A 13762-nucleotide genomic window follows, 5' to 3' on the forward strand; every position below is an offset into this window, starting at 1 on the left:
ATTCTGATGTTGCTTGTCAAACATGTCAAAAGGAGATTTGTGGTCAAAATAACATGCAGAGATGTTGTATGATTGCCAATTAGACAACTATCCAACAGAGTCCAAATTAAACTGATTAAAGCAATTATATGTACAGGGAACAGCCTTCAAAAGTAAACATAAGTCTTCCTGGTTGTGTGGAACATATGGAATGTGAACTAGTAAACTTGACAAAGGTTTTATGGATGATTTGGAATAATATCTTATAATTTGTTTGAAATATGCATTATACGCATGTTTGTTACACACATGATATACGCATCATTTAAAACGCATATTATACACATGTTTCTTACAACACATGTTTAACGCATGATTTTGAAACATGCGTTTTACATCCTATATATTTTTCATGTGTAAAACGCAAGAATAACGCATGTTTTAAACATGCGTTTTACATAACATGTATTTTTCATGCGTAAAACGCATAAATAACGCATGTTTAAAACATGCGTTTTACATAACATGTATTTTTCATGCGTAAAACGCATGAATAACGGATGTTTAAAACATGCGTTTTACATGCGTGGTAGGAAAAAGACGTTTCCCATGCGTTACCAAACATATGTTTTACATATGTAAAACATGTGTAAAACATGCGTGGCACTTTTCCCTGTGTACTACACATATAATGCCATTAATAAAATAAACAACCATATGCTTACCTACTATACATATGACATTAATAAAATAAACAACCATATGCTTACCTACTATACAAATGACATTAATAAAATAAACAACCATATGCTTACCTACTATACATATGACATTAATAAAATAAACAACCATATGCTTACCTACTATATAAATGACATTAATAAAATAAACAACCATATGCTTACCTACTATACATATGACATTAATAAAATAAACAACCATGTGCTTACCTACTATACATATGACATTGATAAAATAAACAACCATATGCTTACCTACTATACAAATGACATTAATAAAATAAACAACCATAATTATGCTTACCTACTATACAAATGAAATTAATAAAATAAACAACCATATGCCTACCTACTATACATATGACATTAATAAAATAAACAACCATATGCTTACCTACTATACATATGACATTGATAAAATAAACAACCATATGCTTACCTACTATACATATGACATTGATAATATAAACAACCACGTGCTCACCTACTATACAGATTTCATTTTCTTTATGGAATTATCTAACAATAAACTTGATAACATAGATATGTTTAGAAATCAAAGAGTCAATATAGCCATAATGTCACTATTTATCTTATATAGATTATAACAATGTTACAAAGAGTGAATGAATTTGTATGAGGATGAATTATACATAACGGAAGACGCACACAATCTCGTTTGTTGCTGAGTTAATGCCCTTCAGTATGATTTTGTTTGTTACCTTGATTTCTGTCTAATTGATTCACCAGATTTAAACATTGATAACATCCTGTTTCATTCACTATACATAATTACTAAATTATCAGAACAATTTATCATTTTATGAGTAACCTTAATTCTTAATTTACTTTATAATTGAAATCATTGGAATGCATTGTGCATAAATCAATTTGATCTGTTTTGGTAAATATTAGCCTATAATTTAATACCTCTTAAATAGTATAATCTAAAAAAAAATCTGTACTCTTTTACAGCATTATTCTACAAGTCAAATGTACTGATATTTTGATGATTAAGTAATCGGAAAATGTCTATACTTAAATACTTATATTTATACACATACAAGCTTATAAAGGACACATACTTTTAAATTATTACCATATAATACAAATGCAAAATACAACATACGATAGTTGTCATACATTGAAAATATTTAGAAAACGTGTTCTTCTCTGAATGAAAAAAAGATATTTGCTATACATAAAAGTAACAATAACAAGTGAATTGGAAATTACATTTGTTTATGCAGTGAAAAAATAAAAGAGTCATTTTGAACGATGCCATCGATAAAGATCAAAAAGGCATATTTCATTTGACTAAATATATATGTATGATATCATTGTTTATTATGTTACTGAATGAGAGAAAAAAAACCAATTAGACTATTAGACGAAATAGACAGTTTACCGGATTTGTTATCTCATAAGCAACACGACGGGTTCAACCTGTGAAGCAGGATCTGTATACCCTTCCGGAGCATCTGAGATCACCTCTAGTTTTGGAGGGGTTCGTGTTGTTTATTTTTTATTTTTCTATGTTATGTTATGTCTTTTTTTCTATTGTTTGTCTGTTGATCCTTTTCATTTTTAGCCATGGCGTTGTCAGTTTATCGTCGATTTATGAGTTTGACTGTCCCTCTGGTATCTTTCGTCCCTCTTTTACAAGGTTTTACACAATATTTTAGCAATGCAATAAGAAATCTGAAAATTTAGACGAAAACGTTTTTCTTAATTGAAAATCAGAGAAAAAAGTCTAACATAATTTTGGTGTGTGACAATACATGATTATTGTCAAAGATATTTACCTGATTGTATGTCCTTCGATTTAAATTTTAAATCAAATATAAGAGAAATCGTAGACATAACTAGACAGCTTTCGTATACGTGACAGGTGATGTTTAGGTTTTTTTTAACTACCATGACTACCCCTAATGAGAGACTTTCGTGCCTGTTATTTCGCATACTCGTCTTATAACACATGTACATATTTATGATATACCTTATATATATTGGTTTGAAATAAACTATAACTAAACTATAAGCATTTTACAAATTGGTTGAAACACATGTCATTTGTTGAATATCTTTTGAATCTGTGATCTACTTTTCGAGTGTTTTTATTATAGTATATTTCCAGTCAAGGTTTTAATGGAGCCTTTCTTTAAAGATATTTCATTTCAGAAAGATTTTTTTTTGCAATCAGTAATGAACTTTTCTATTTCAGTCTCCTCTTCAAAGCCCGACAATATATCAAGTGTCATTGTTTGGTCAGCACACTCGAAGAAACAGGAAATCACTTCCTCAACTTTCCTACGCGAAGGGGACACAGTGACGTTTACTTGCACAGGTAACATTGGAAATCCTCCTGGTAACTTTATTTGGCAGATGTATTCTCCACAACATAACCAACTTATTGTATATACCAATGCTACTACTGAGAAAGAGGAGAAGCCCGAAAACTGTACCTTTAGAGGCACAAGCAACCTGACAGTACATTTAACCCCAGACCATTTTGAAGCAAAATACTGCTGTTTTGAAAAATCTAAGAAAGATGTTGCAGGGATGTATGTAGAAACGGAACCACTTAATATACACTGTAAGTCTAACAGTTTTTTGTAACTTTTTCACGGAAATTGTGTGCCTACTGATACACTTGTAGATGTTATGATCCACGATATATCTAGTATCTTTACGATAATGTCAGAACCCTTTAAATTTAAGCATTACAAGACATAAATTTCCATGAGGAAGTCACCAATAGAATCCTAACGATTTAAAAGTGAATAAATAAATTATTGGTATTATTCAGCCTGTGCGACATTGACTAAGGCTTAAATAAAAAGGCACAAACATGTATTTCATTGTTCAACTTCAAAATTTTTGCCTCATAGGCGGGTGAAATAAAGAGCAGGGTATTCCATTCTCAATTTTATTAAGATAGGTTAAGCAACATTTGTATGTGTATGAATGTTAGTGAAAACCAATGCAGTGAACAGCAAGACGTGCTTGGAACCTGATAGAAACAAGCCAGTAGTCGGTATACAGTAATGCTTCAATAAGAGATGAATTGCAAGAAAAGAAAAATAACTTATCATCTGTTGTTAGCTAATGCGTTGAATAAATACTGAAACAGAAATATTTGAAATTGGAGGTCTACGTTTGGTTTGTTTATAGCTGATACATCCATGGAACTTTCTATATAAATTCAATAAATTAATGATTCACATCTGAAATTGTGCCCCCATTCGGAATGTAAAACGAATTTGCTGCATCAAGATGTTTCTTGGTCATGTTTAATATTTTTCAATACTTACGTCATATAACGTTTTTATTAATTTGAGTCCATGAATAAATTAACATGTGATTTGATCAATGTGTATGGGGTTCCTGCATATTTACATGCGTACTTCAAATCGTACTACTAGAACTTTTGTTAATTTGTTGGCTTGATCAGGGTAATGCATCATATAAACATTTTCTGTTGATAAAGTATTTGTTACTCCTTAAGGATAAGTTGATTTATGTTATTGATTGTTGTTCGCTAAATGAACAACGATGCATATTGGCGATGAGCAAAAACATATTCGATTAATAGGGTATGACAAGGATGACCAAGCCCGTATATGTTGCAAGAGATTGTTAGCACATAGGTAGCCTTACTCCTAGCTTACAAGATTCACAGAAATAAGGTTTCAATTGTTAACCACTGTGGCGTCGGGTTAAAAACTCACATACAGCCCAAATGCACCTATGATATAGTAAAGAGATGCAAATTCACGAAAGGACCAGATTCCTGTACCTTACGCAGCACTTCTCGTCGTATTGGTATATCATTGTTTGTTAAATTTTACTACGAACAAATATGTCGGCACACATTTCTTTTTTTTTCATTGTCTTGTTAAACATTTGTTAAAATAACGCTTAAGTCGTTTCATCGCCTTTCTGATTCTGATTCTGATTCTGACTCTGATTTTTATGCAATTTCATATTCATGTAGACCTCTTTAAACATGATAATTAAAAAAAAATACATGTTGCATATTTAGGCCAAGAATATGTGAAACATAGCTTTTAAAGTAAAGCATGCAATGTTAAGCTAAAACCAGCATATATTAACTATTAAGTACAATGTCTTAAAATGCGCAGCAATAAATTAATATTAAAATAAGTTCAACGCATTTTTTTTTTCTTCAGTAAACATTAATTTGACTCAATATAATGAGTGAAAAAGATCAAAGGAAAAAAAAAACAGTAAAATTCTTATTTTTCATATCTTTTCGAGAAATGAAGAAATGAGTTTGCATTGTATCCGTTAATTATGTGTTGATAAATGTGTGCATTAAAAGGACATGTTCTGTATAATTTCTATATTTCTTTACTTTTCAATCCTGACCTTTCTATTGTTTTACACCATATGCTTTAGAGAGACCTAAAAATTATACCAATATTAACATAATTCTGTTATGATTATTATATCAATAAGAACTTGAATTGGATTAGTCAATTATAATTTTTCCCTTGGTTTATACTTGGTATGGTTCATACTTGATATGGTTCATACTTAATATGGTCATATTTATAAATTAACTGTTTACAAAACTTTTGAATTATTGAAATTCTAAGGATTATCTACCTCAGGAATAGATTACTTACCTTAGTCGTATTTGGCACAACTTTTAGGAATTTTGGTCCTCAATGCCTTTCATCTTCGTACTTTAAAGGTATGCATAAAGGGATCCATAGATTTTCATTAAATTGATATTCAAAAACAAATACATAAGCTTTGAAAATGTATAAAAATTATTAAGAAAATTTGGCGAAATTTCATGAATGGTTTAGCGAATTTATAACATTGCAATACACGAAATCATGTGAATTTGAGATCGCGAAAGTTTATGCCTAAGGAGACTCGCGGGTATGATTTTTTTTCAAAATTGGATTTCGCTATGTTTTCTATAAATAAACCTAAATATTTAATTAATAGAAAAATAAGATAAAACAATGGTGTCACCATAAATTAAGGCTCACATAATAAATCTTTTGAATTCTAACGTAGAGTTTGGCTGATGACTTTTTTTTAGTATTACCAAGAAATTGAATTACAAGGTCTGTCAATCATCCGTACCAAATTTATTTACCTTAACACCTAATTTCACAATGTAAATTGTTATTGAATCTTGCACAATTAGATTTTATGAAGTATTCATTGATTCACATTTACATGACTTTTTGCTCTAATTTGTCCTCCGCGTATACTGTTATGTTATGTTAAAAATTCAAACCAAACATATTGACTCATTGATAGATAAGATATAAACAAAGGTCTTACACTTTATTGTTTTGATGATAAAAAAACAGTAAAGAAAAATAGAATACGTGATTTTTGCTCCACTATCTATATGCTTTTAAAATATAATGGAAATCTCTGTATTTATAAACAGATGAACATTTATTTCTAATTACACATTTTTCTACCTCTAAATTTGCAGGAAATAATGTGATGCTCATTGTTTCAATTCCGGAGACAGATTATACCGAAAGGGAGAAACAATTGCAGAAATCATTTCAGTAAAAATGCAGAATCTATGGCAAATTGAACTAATGTTTATTCATTAGAATATAGAGGTTTATTTTTTATTTATTTGTCTACCGTTATTGAGGATGTAGGTCTTATATCAAACGCTTAATACATATAACATAAAACGACAATTCTTTACTATCCATTTTTTTTATCACATTTGCAGTTCAAGTTAACCATGTTAACATCAGCAAGCAGCCAAATCAAAACCAGTATGGCCCAAAGTCAGACAAGATAACATTAACCTGCGAGGGAAACGGAAATCCTGAACCACATTACAAATGGTTCAAAAAGGAAAACATTAATAGCATTCTCTCCAACAAGAGTTTTTATGTCATTGACAATGTTATACAAAACAACAGCGGTGTGTACATTTGTGAAGTTTACAACATTATAGATGACGTAATTTATAGAAAGTCGAAATCAGTGGAAATCGATATGGGTGAGTTAATGACATTTGTATTTGTTACTGTGTAATAAGGATCAATGTGAGTTTTTGTTTTACCAGGGTGAATGGGCACCCGACAAGGGTTTTGTTGATTGCTCGATCAGCTGTAAATTTAAATGAACCATTGCACTCCTTCCTTTCTGTGATATCTCATTTCCAATATCTATCAATTCAATAAACCAATATACCAATAATTAATGTCCTGCTGAAACCAATCGATGATTTATAACGATCGTATGTCGATATTTAAATATCTTTTCTGATCAGGCGTTAATTAAAAAAAAAGATTAAAATGAACCGAATCAAACAAATCCTAAACAAACGAGGCTAGGTTCGTCCACACTGTCAGCTTCAGCTGCTATGCAAATAAACTCACCATATATAATAGAATTGAAATTTTATATTTGCGCCAGACGCGCGTTTTGTGTTCAAAAGACTCATCAGTGACGCTCGAATAAAAAAAATGTTAAAAGCCAAATAAAGTACGAATTTAAAGAGCATTGAGGACCAAATATATCCTAAACGTTTTGCCATGATATATTTCTGAGAAAGAAAAGCCTTAGTATTTCAAAAAGGTTTTGTAAAAATTTTAATTTATAATTATGGACATATCAATGATAACTGAAGTCAACAAAAGGGTGGTGATACCCTCGGGGAATTAAAACTCCACCAGCAGTGGCATCGACCCAGTGATTCTAAATAAATTCATCATAGATACCAGGGTCATACTAAATCATCACATTGCAAGAAACATTGACATCTGGAATCTATATAAAATTTTAAATATCAATCACGTCAAAAATGAGTTTTAAAATTGAGACACTGTAACAATCTCCACATTCAGGAATTAGACCGTAGATTGGTCTGGTGTTATCTTTTTTCTTCAGTGCCTTGTCAAAATAAGCATCACATGGCCAAACATGCATGCGATGTCAATGGTGTTAAAACCATTATAGAGTGTAGTTTTCTACGCCCGAATGAAAGGTTGAAAATCTCATACAAATATGCTTTACATTATCACCAGTTTCAGTCTAGAACTTACAATGTAGATATGGGACAAGCTCCCGTATCTCTGTAGAATACATTACACCAAGTTAATATATATATCAGGAGAGACAAGTACTACTAGTAACTATAACAATTGAAATTAGCGAAAGTTTAACACTGCATACATACATATTTGTTTATATCTTGGATAATTTTCTTATTATGAAACTGTCATTTGTGAGTGCCAATTGTCCTCATTTTTTTTACTCATAGACCCACTGATGCAATTATTCCTTAAATAAAACTATATATTTACTATAATTACAGTTAATGTAGATGAGTTGCCTTCATCAAAAGATTCGTCTTTGTTGAAAATTGTTATAGGTAATTATACGTAGTAAAACTATTTCAGCTCAAATGATGGTCAAAATTTTTAATTCCTTCAATCTAGGTAGATATAGGAAGATGTGGTGTGAGTGCCAATGAGACAACTCTCCATCCAAACAATAATCCAAAAAAGCAAACCATTATAGGTCAATGTACGGCCTTCAACACGGAGCCTTGGCTCACACCGAACAACAAGCTATAAAGAGCTCCAAAATTACTAGTGTAAAACCATCCAAACGGGAAAACCAACGGTCTAATCTATATAAAAAGACGAGAACATGAGTCTGTTTGGTCACTATTGTTCTTTATCGATTTCGTCTGAAAGACCTGTATAGCAAAAGTTGCGAAAAAAAGAAAGTTTAACAGTGTACACTTAAAACCAATCTTCATCCGTCAATTATTATGCTGATGACGTTTTTGTCCCACTGAAACTTTGATATCAATACATTCAGTAAGTAATAAGATGTATCAGTAATCTCAAAGATTTCGAACTGTTTTACAAAAGAACACAAACGTGACAAGCGCAAATAATGATAAGGGTTAAAACAACAAAAAGACGCACCAAACACGTAAATAGTTAATTCAATGCTGATAATGAGTTACTAAATGGTTTTGTCTTTTTAAATTCTAATACATCCTGTCTATTTATTATAAATGTTTGATTGTAGTATATGTGATTCCGGTTGTATGTTTAGTTCTTTTAATTGTCATATGTGTTGCTGTTATAAAGCATTGGTGTATTCAACCGAAAAAGAAGTGAGTAAATATTACAGATATAACAATTTGATTTATTTCCTTCAGTCTTTCATTGCTCGTAATGTATCTATAAAAAATCAAGTTTTGTTATTTTGGCCTATGTTTTTTTGTATTGATTTACTATGCATTTCAAGTTGCAAAGTGTTTTAATATTTTCTACAAAAAATTTAATATAAACATTCTTTTCACTCTTTCACAGTTTTACTATCTGATGTTATAATTTATTGATTGATTTATTGAATGTGTTTTAAAGCCACATTTGGTCTATTTCGTTGCGGTCAGTTTTTATGGGTGAAAATCACCGACTTTCGATAGGAATACTGACAATCCTGCTCAATTAAGATAGGAGTCGAGTGCACCTCACGAGCGGGATTTGAACTTTAATTTACTGAAAAGTCGAATTAAGTTTACTGAATAATTGTGTTATGCTACATACTTGTCATTAATTTCAAGACAAAAGTATGTGAATAAATGAAGTTGCGTTACATTTGAAATAATATGTATATATAATAGTAGATTTGGTATAACTGCTAATGAGACAACTATCCAACAGAGTGAAAATGACGTGGATTAAATAAATTATAGGTCAGCGTACGTCCTGTGCCAAAGAACAAACCCTATATTGATAGTTAGCTTCTAAAGCAGCTATAAAATTACCATAAAACAGGCTTATTTCTAGGGACAAGCACATGCAGTATGAGGTGAAGTTATATAAGTTGTGAGCTCTGAACCATTCACCAGTCAATAGCGTAACAGCATAAACGTGAGAACAAACTGTAACATCAGTTGGAATTCACTTGACTCATAAATGGGCTCAATACATAACATTCTCACATTAGGACGAAAGCGCAAAGTACCGATTGAAGAGTAGTTAATTTGAAAACTAGTTCAGAACCAAAAGTTGATTAATTTACTTTTATGTTATGGAAAAATTTGGTTGTTTAATCTCATGGACTAACAAAAACTTATTAAATAACGCTGTATAATTTTTTCGTATTCTATGACATATTTTCACATGAGTAAGAAGGTGAAAATATAAATACTTAATATTCAAAATTACTGTGATTCTAATTAGCTTGCAAACATAGTGAGATTTGTTGTTTATTAACAGTAATACCTATTATTTGATATTTACAAAATTTATTTCATCCAAACATTTAAATGTAAAATATTCAAAACTTTCAAAGTTATGTTTATCTAATAAATCAAATGGCCGCATTTATGCAAACGGTCTCATGTGAGGTCCTAATTATGCCACACAGAAGTGTTTACATATTCGCCTTCAAACTGCTACATAACACCTAGATTGTTTACCAAATGGATTTGAGCCAAGGCCGATCCTTAAAAACATTTTCTGGAAATAAGATCATTGTGAAACACATTTGTTATCTTTTGGGTTTTCTTTAAACGGCAAGAGGTTTGAAGCCCCATTCAAATATGTTAGACAAATTCATAAAATTAATGGAAAACAAAAGCAGAAAAAAGTATGTGCTTATAACAAGCGAACATTTTGTAAATGATTTCAACAAGAAAATATACTTGCATTGAAGATCTCTGTTTTCTCTCCATCTATGTTGATCAACAAATAAGGGAGCTGAGTTTTTAATATGATATCAGTATATATTCCAGACAGTTTCCAGATTTTTTTTTAACTCTTTTTTTAGTCGAGCGTCACTGATACACAAAACGCGTGTCTGGCGCAAATACAAAATTTCAATTCTGGTAACTATATGATGAGTTTATTCTTCATACTATTTTGATCTAAACGTTGCAACATAAATGTTTAGTCAAGTGTAAGAAAAATATATTAACTGGGTATATTGTTTATTTCTGAGTCATATCGGGCAATGCAAAAAGTTAGATATCAATGCAGATCTTTCGTTATGCCACCGGCAAACAAATTTCAAACGGGGGTGACATTGTAATCCTAATTGATCCTAATTTTGTCAGACAATTTCAGTAACTTCTACATTTTCTTTGACTCTTGATCTATAACATGTGAAGTTTCAATGTTACAACTATCGTCGATCACGTGATATATTCCGATACAGGTTTTTTATATTGATAAATGAATAGAATTGAGAACTGAATACACTATTTATAGCGTAAGTTAATAGAATTTCATACAAAAATTAATTTTTCCTGTATTTAATGCTGTTGCATTATAAAGTAGTCAGTTTGAAATTCAAAATTGTTACGTGCATATGTTCTCGTCGTTATAGGTTTTAATTATTTGAAACTGTTTTATAGAGCACAATGCAACAATACTTAATATATTGCATTGTTTCATTATGATTAAACAATTGATTAAAAACATTTGTAACAGTTGTATAAGCACCTAGTCTTTTGTTACAGCTATGTTGAGTTAAAAGGTATAACATTACACTTTGAAATGTTTTGAAACAACAAAATACATACTTAAAAAATATGCTATATATCAAAGAAATCTATTTCTAAATATGTATGATTTCTTATCACAGAGACGAATTGCAAACAGGATACCTAACTTGTATAGAAGTTACCGGCAACACAATCGTCAATGGTCCTAACAATTATGAGGATCTTATGTATGTATTTCCATTTGAATATCAGAATATTACGATATACGGAAAGCTTTTAATGTGTACAAAATTAAATGAAATCAATTATGATGTTAATTCAATTATATTCATTATTCGTATTCATGTGTCATATGAAATAAATACTTCTTTGAAACATTCATAGATCATGTATAAAGATTAGTTTTTGTAGTTAATCGAATATAAAACTGTTTCCTTTATTTTTGTTTAGTGCATCAGATCGAACAATTGTGTATGATGAAATCAACCAACAGACGAACCTGAATATTGAATAGTCAAAAGCTCAAATGTCAGTGTCTACAGATAATGGCGATCACTATGATGCAATATGCATGAATGTTGCAATACAAAGTTCAGTGAATGATGGCTAAACACATAGATCAAAAAGCAATGCAGACAAGACACACTGTTAGAAACCAAATACTAGGGTTTTGTGAATGAGAATAGTAATTTGTCAATCACGACGCCCATAAAGGGAAGAAAAAATTAGTACAAATGATTAACATTGATATAATGTATAACAGTGATGAAACAAATAAAAATAAAAGAAAAATATTTATTTTGGTCTATAAACACCGTGTACAACGCCAAATGCGGGGGTCGGCTATGCTTGACACGGGGTGGCGGTTTTGAAGCTGAGAAAAGGTTCAAGTATCAAAATTCTTCTTTTTTTATAATTGTTAGTACCAAATAGTATATTACACGGAAGAAACCGAACCATAATCATTTTCTGGAAGCAAAATGTTTTCTGTGACGTGAAATTAAGTAAAGTTCATTTAGTATTTTGAAATTGTAGCAGAACTTGCATACTTTCTTTGTTACACTTTATCATCTAATACATTTTCAATTATGAACGATTACATAATTTTATTATATATGTATCATGTGAAATACTTTTCAAAATGTTGTTATAATTAATTCCTTGAATTACAAGTAGAATGTTGTTTCAAGGATTTGCAAATCCTTGGTTATTTCAAAAGGACAATGAACATAATAGAATAAGATTATATGAGAAACTATTGGAATTATTTTTAAACTCTTTTAATGTTGAAGAGACAAATACGTAAAATAGAGAACAAGAGTAAACCAAACAAATGATTTCGTCTAAGGTTATTTTACGTGTTCGTTTTAAATCTGTGGTTAGTCAGCACTTCGGTGTTAACATGAATAACAATTATTAGGTTATTATTTTGTTTTATTAATTTACTGTTTGCCAAAGGGGGAATTATTCTAAATACTAGCAATGGATTGTCTTATCCCAGGCAAAGATAACCTTAGCCGTATTTGGCACAACTTTTTTTAATTTTAGATCATCAATCCTCTTCAACTATGTACTTGTTTTGCATTCTTATTATTTTGATCGGTGCATCACTTGAGATTCTTATGTAGCCAAAAACGTGCGTCGGGTTTATTAAGTTATAAGCCTTGTACATTTGATAACTTGATGTATACCCTGAATGCAGTCGCTGCTGAAATGTTGCTACTTAGAGATAGAACTTTCGTTACACAACAGTAAAAGAAATCTGGAATTTAATACGTGCAATTAATCTACACAATTATCATGGCTTTACACTTTCTACACGAACGAACAAACAAATGCCTATTAAAATCACAAAAAAAGATTTCTTTCTGATATGCAAACTGCATTTAACTTTTATATATATAATGGATGCCAGGCATTAAAACTTTCCCAACTGCACAAGTAAGTCTGTACACAGAGTAGTTGTTGAGGTGAAAATACTGTCATATTTGTCCATGTGTTGTGAAGAACCTTAACGCATGTGAAATGTATTAAACCTAAACATTCTATAGTTTTGTTGAAAAAAAAAGCTGCAAACTTGATGTCTGTGTCAATTTAAACTTCAATTTTATACCAGTAACACACATTTTATTTAAAAAAGGATATTATGACCTAATAATATATATATATATATAAAGGTAAAACAAGAGTGCACAAGCTGAAATGTCTCGTTTTCTTTACTAATCGTCGATAGTATGTTGAGAGTCCTAAGTATAAAGCTTTACTTCAACTATCACATTAACTTAACTTATTCCAAGATAATGAGGTCAAAGTCATATAAACATGCACACCTTAAAATTATTCAATACACTAAATATAGTTGACCTATTACCTATAGTATCTAAAAAACAGACTTAACCAAGAAAAACTAAACATTGACCAACGAACAAGGAAAATTAGGTCACGGTCATATGGACCATACCTGTAGGCAGACATGTCATTTGATTTTGCCATGCGATTATGGACTTTCCGCTGAGTTCAGTATTTTTGTGATTTTACATTGTACAGC

Source organism: Mytilus edulis, chromosome 6, assembly GCF_963676685.1.
Source record: "Mytilus edulis chromosome 6, xbMytEdul2.2, whole genome shotgun sequence".
In the NCBI taxonomy this organism is placed as follows: Eukaryota; Metazoa; Mollusca; class Bivalvia; order Mytilida; family Mytilidae; genus Mytilus; species Mytilus edulis.